At 38.9% G+C, this 6067-nt stretch overlaps 1 protein-coding gene across 4 annotated transcripts in view; it reads right to left on the reverse strand.

The window, feature by feature from the left end:
• The window catches only part of PATJ (PATJ crumbs cell polarity complex component), a 407721-nt gene extending 402025 nt beyond the window's left edge, over window positions 1-5696 (reverse strand). Inside the window, exon 1 of one of the 4 annotated variants that reach the window (XM_073593830.1) lies at window positions 5305-5696. The gene's annotated coding sequence lies outside the window, so the exon portion shown is untranslated. Of the gene's footprint in view, window positions 1-4982 lie in introns of all 4 variants that reach the window. The other 3 variants (XM_073593831.1, XM_073593832.1, XM_073593833.1) reach the window with 3 other exon arrangements.
• Window positions 5697-6067: the final 371 nt, after the last annotated feature.

Consider the following 6067-nt stretch of genomic DNA (forward strand, 5'->3'; position numbering starts at 1 on the left):
CTGCCTACCTCTCTTTTTTTTTTAAACGTTATTTCATAACAAATCTGCCAAATTCTACAAATCAAATCCAAGAATCTAAGGCTGGCCACGGATGTATATATATTTTTTTTTCCATTCAGCCAATGGGCTGAAATATATATATATATATATATATATATATATATATATATATATATATATATATATATATATATATATATATATATATCAGGATTTTTGCTTGGATGTAAAATTTACCTAATTCGTCAAGTGAATTTTCTCTTTAAAAAAAGGGGACTTTCACTTAGTTTAGTGAAGAAGGTGAATTTATGCTAACTTAAGGCCTTGTTCACACCATGGTGTGGAGACATCAGTTTTTCTGCAAGGGCTCAAAGAAAACAATGGTTCTCCATTCACACCACATACAGATTTTTTTTTTTTCTGCGCAGGAATCTGCAATGTGTGTGCAGCTTTCTGCGGTACATACTAGTACATTATGACTTAAACCTGCAGGGAGCGCATTGTTTTGTTTTGTTTTTCTGGTGGTTTACTATCGCTTCAAGTCATCCAATCATGCACCAGCAAAAATCCTGTTTTTTTTTTTTTTTTTCTGAAACATGATTGCAAAGTGATTTTCCACCTTGTTTCACCTCATTCACTTTGAAAAGTCAAAACTCCTATGTTGTATGTGATTCTACCTATGTTACTATCTTATACTTTCTTATCATGATCCCCCCCCTGCGTGGGTGACCACTTGTTCTGTTATCTCAATTTTTCAATAAAAATGATTGTACTAGAAAAGTGAAAATTCTCCACTCGTTTATTAAATCAGTGTCCATGTGTTCTGTTAATGCATGCGAGTTAACCCAACACATTATCACGTTAAGGCAGCACATTCAGTTCAAATGGGCCTCAAAGCACCCAAACGGAAAATTAATACGCGGACCTGCCAATTTCTTTTTAAAACGCATGACATTACTTTCTGAGTGCTCTGTAGTAAAACATTCACATCGCTTCACTTTTTACACATTTTGTTATGTTCCAGCCTTATTCCAAAATGGATTAAATTCAGTGTTTTCCTCAAAATTCTACAAACAATACTCCATAATGACAATGTGAAAGAGGTTAGTTTTAAATCTTTGAAAATGTATTAAAAATAAAAAACAAAGAAATACATTTTGGAATAAGGCTGTAACATAACAAAATGTGGAATAAGAATAATGAATAAGCACAAAGTTTGTGCGAAACGCGTCAAGCTGACCTAGCTTGGCTGTGTCTTTGTGGTGGTTCTACTTTTGTGAAGATCATACAATAAAATTTTGGGACTGCCCGTGATGTGCAGCCAATTTTTTCTTGAGTGGTTTAAGAGGAAACATGTAAATGTGTTGGAATGGCCTACTCAAAGCCCAGACCTCAATCCAATAGAAAATCTGTGGTCAGACTTAGATTGCTGTTCACAAGTGCAAACCATCCAACTTGAAGGAAGTGGGCAGTTTTGCAAGGAGGAATGGGAATCTTCAAAGTTGTGGGCATGTTCATGTTCTGTAAATTAAATGATGCAAATCCTCAAACAATCCATGTTAATTCCAGGTTGTGAGGCAACAAAACACAAAAAATGCCAGGGGGGGGGTGAATATTTTTGCAAGGCACTGTACTTTTGGAAATCAGTGCGGCACCGCAAAGTCGGCTTCGCACCAATTCGGACGGTGCAGTTGTCGGCAATAGCCATCAATTTGACATGTCAAATTGCTCTGATGTGAACGTGGGCTCATTGTAGTTGTGGGGGGGTCTATCACTTTCCACTGTTACAGTTATACTGTCCAGGGTACTTAACTCTCTACTGCTTTACATTATATCTTTGGGTGTTGTGCCACTTCCTACTGTGTTAGATTGTACATCTGAGGGTTCTACCACTTCCTTTTGTGTTACTTTGAGTCTCTGAGGGTTCTTTTACTTCCCAATGTGTCACAATAATACCTCATTGGGTTCTATCGCTTTGTGGTTTGTATCTCTTAGACTTGGTTCACACTACTGTGACCTGAAAGTTGTGTGACTTACAGTGCGACTTGAGTACTACTTTAATGCAACCTTGAAGCAAAGGAGGGCTACACCGCAGGGAATGCCTGAGTAATCTTCATGAAATGTCGGATCCAAATCACATCAATATAGATGAGGATCCGACTTGGAGGCCACTTCCATTAAAGTCTATGGGCACAAGTCGGATAGGAACAAGGATGAACTTGGGCGTGTTCGCACAGCCCAACGTGCAGAGCACGCCAGGAATTCGGCACTGCGCTAATCACAGGCAGAGAGACATTTCCCGATCTCTGCAGCCGCACATCTTGAAAATGTCTCACTGCCTGTGATTAGCGCAGCTCCGTGCCGACTTCCTGGCGGGCTCTGCACGTGGGCTGTGTGAACACGCCCAAGCTCATCCTTAGATAGGAAACACCTTGAAGTAGTACAGGAACCTTTTCTAAAGTCGGAGTGACTTCAGTAGCGCTAATTAAGACCGCTCTAATTGACTAACATGGGATTTCACGTCATGTGACTTGGGGGTCTTACAAGTCGGATCCCCAGTAACGGCAGTTCGAACCGAGCCCAATAATATCTCTGAGGGCTCGATCACTTCCTAATGTGCCACATTGTATCTGTGAGGGTTCTAGGACATCCTCCTGTATTATTTTGGATCTACGAGTGTTCAGAGATTTCCTACTATGTTACGTTGGATCTCAGAGGGTTCCACCACTTTCTAATGTGTTACATTGTACCTCTGAGAGTTCCATCGCTTTGTCCTGTGCTACATTGTATCTGTTGTTCTGCTACTTCCTGTGTTACTTTCTATCACTTCCTAACGCATCACATTAATAATTCCTCTGAAGGTGCTATCACTTCTTAATGTGTTACATTGTATCTATGAGAGTTCTATCACTTCTTAATGTGGTACAATGTATCTATGAGAGTTCTATCACTTCTTAATGTGGTACAATGTATCTATGAGGGTTCTATCACTTCTTGTGTTACATTGTATCTATGAGAGGTCTATCACTTCTTGTGTTACATTGTATCTATGAGAGGTCTATCACTTCTTGTGTTACATTGTATCTATGAGAGTTCTATCACTTCTTGTGTTACATTGTATCTATGAGGGTTCTATCACTTCTCAATGTGTTACATTGTATCTGAGGGTTCTATCATTTCTTAATGTGTTACATTGTATCTGAGGGTTCTATCACTTCTTAATGTGTTACATTGTATCTATGAGAGTTCTATCACTTCTTGTGTTACATTGTATCTGAGGGTTCTATCATTTCTTAATGTGTTACATTGTATCTGAGGGTTCTATCACTTCTTAATGTGTTACATTGTATCTGAGGGTTCTATCACTTCTTAATGTGTTACATTGTATCTGAGGGTTCTATCACTTCTTAATGTGTTACATTGTATCTATGAGAGTTCTATCACTTCTTGTGTTACATTGTATCTATGAGAGTTCTATCACTTCTTAATGTGTTACATTGTATCTATGAGAGTTCTATCACTTCTTGTGTTACATTGTATCTGAGGGTTCTATCATTTCTTAATGTGTTACATTGTATCTGAGGGTTCTATCACTTCTTAATGTGTTACATTGTATCTATGAGAGTTCTATCACTTCTTGTGTTACATTGTATCTATGAGGGTTCTATCACTTCTCAATGTGTTACATTGTATCTATGAGGGTTCTATCATTTCTTAATGTGTTACATTGTATCTATGAGAGTTCTATCACTTCTTGTGTTACATTGTATCTATGAGGGTTCTATCACTTCTTAATGTGTTACATTGTATCTATGAGGGTTCTATCATTTCTTAATGTGTTACATTGTATCTATGAGGGTTCTATCATTTCTTAATGTGTTACATTGTATCTATGAGAGTTCTATCACTTCTTGTGTTACATTGTATCTATGAGGGTTCTATCATTTCTTAATGTGTTACATTGTATCTATGAGAGTTCTATCACTTCTTGTGTTACATTGTATCTATGAGGGTTCTATCACTTCTCAATGTGTTACATTGTATCTATGAGGGTTCTATCACGTCTCAATGTGTTACATTGTATCTATGAGGGTTCTATCACTTCTCAATGTGTTACATTGTATCTATGAGGGTTCTATCACTTCTTAATGTGTTACATTGTATCTATGAGGGTTCTATCACTTCTTAATGTGTTACATTGTATCTATGAGGGTTCTATCACTTCTCAATGTGTTACATTGTATCTGAGGGTTCTATCACTTCTCAATGTGTTACATTGTATCTGAGGGTTCTATCACTTCTTAATGTGTTACATTGTATCTATGAGGGTTCTATCACTTCTCAATGTGTTACATTGTATCTATGAGAGTTCTATCACTTCTTGTGTTACATTGTATCTATGAGGGTTCTATCACTTCTTGTGTTACATTGTATCTATGAGGGTTCTATCACGTCTCAATGTTTTACATTGTATCTATGAGGGTTCTATCACGTCTCAATGTTTTACATTGTATCTATGAGGGTTCTATCACTTCTTGTGTTACATTGTATCTATGAGGGTTCTATCACTTCCTTCTGTATTACTTTCTATCTACGAACATTCTGCTACTTCCTGCTTTGTTACTTTGCATCTCAGAGGATTCCACCATTCCCGATGTGTCACATTGTACCGTGTTACATTGTACCTGTGGTTGTTCTGTCACTCTCGGTGTTACTTTGTATCTCTTAGGGTTCTATTACTTCCTAACATATCACATTATACCTCTGCGGGTTTTATCGCTTTGTACGGTGTTACTTTGTATCTCTTAGGGTTCTACGACCCCCTAATGTGTCACATTGTATCTATGAAGGTTCTATCACTTCCTCCAAATGTTCTGCTACTTCCTGCTGTGTTACTTTGTATCTCAGAGGATCCCACCATTCTTAATGTGTCACATTGTACCTCTGAGGTTTCTATGACTTTGTACTATGTTACATTGTACCTGTGCTTGTTCTGTCACTTCTTCCTGTGTCTCTCTCTGAGGGTTGTAGGACTTCTCTCTGTGTTGTATCTCTGAGGCTTTGATCACTTCTCACTATGTTACTTTGTACGTCTCTCTCCTGTTCTGCCACTTCCTGCCCTGTATTGCTGCAATCAGAATCTGCCATTCCAGCAGGTCAGGTTCCCAGGAGGGCAGGGTGTGGTGTGACACCTTGAGCTGTGCCTGGCCAGGGCTGGAGAAGGTGGTGGTGGGGGGGATCCACTGTACAGGAGGCAGATCAGAGTCAGCACAGGACCTCAGTCCAGCCTGGCACACAACATACCTCAATCCCAGCTCTGTCCAATCACTCCCAGCTTGTGGCAGCTGCTGCACTTTGGATCTGTGCTGCTGATCCTTTTTTTTTTTTTTTTTCATTCCCTAAACCAGCTTTATTGAAAAGTAACAAACTTCACAGTGTGACGTAGGTCAGAAAGGTAAACACCAGGTGGAGAGGCAAGGAGTGTCAGCCACACAGTCTCCACCTTCTCCCTTGGATAAAGGATAATGGATGGGGGTGAAAAGGGTGTTGTACTAAATACTCTGAGAGTTTGCATAATACAATACATGACGTATAACAAACATTGCAAAGCAAAACCAAGAAACAATAGACGAGAGCAAGAGATGTCAAAAGGCACTAGAGTGAGAGTCAGATATATTGTTTTCATAAAACTCTCCTATATACAGCGCCTTGAAAAAGTATTCATACCCCTTGAAATTTTCCACAATTTTGTCATGTTACAACCAAAAACATAAATGTATTTTATTGGGATTTTATGTGATAGACCAGGGGTAGGCCACTTATTGAGCGTGCAGATTTTATAACAAAAAAATGTCAACTTCACACTCTCCATCACAAACAGGAATTTTTATAAAGTAAATGCTGTAAACTACTTTAGTAGTGAGAAATTAACATCCTGCACTCTCACAAGTCAGATCAGCCCCAATTCCTGCAACTCCACACCTCAGATCACTGCCCCCCCCCCCCCCCTGCTCATCTGCCCCACCACTGTAACACCCCTGCTCATCTGTACCACTTCTGTAACCCC

The sequence above is a fragment of the Aquarana catesbeiana genome, linkage group LG07 (genome assembly GCF_042186555.1).
Source record: "Aquarana catesbeiana isolate 2022-GZ linkage group LG07, ASM4218655v1, whole genome shotgun sequence".
Lineage (NCBI taxonomy): Eukaryota > Metazoa > Chordata > Amphibia > Anura > Ranidae > Aquarana > Aquarana catesbeiana.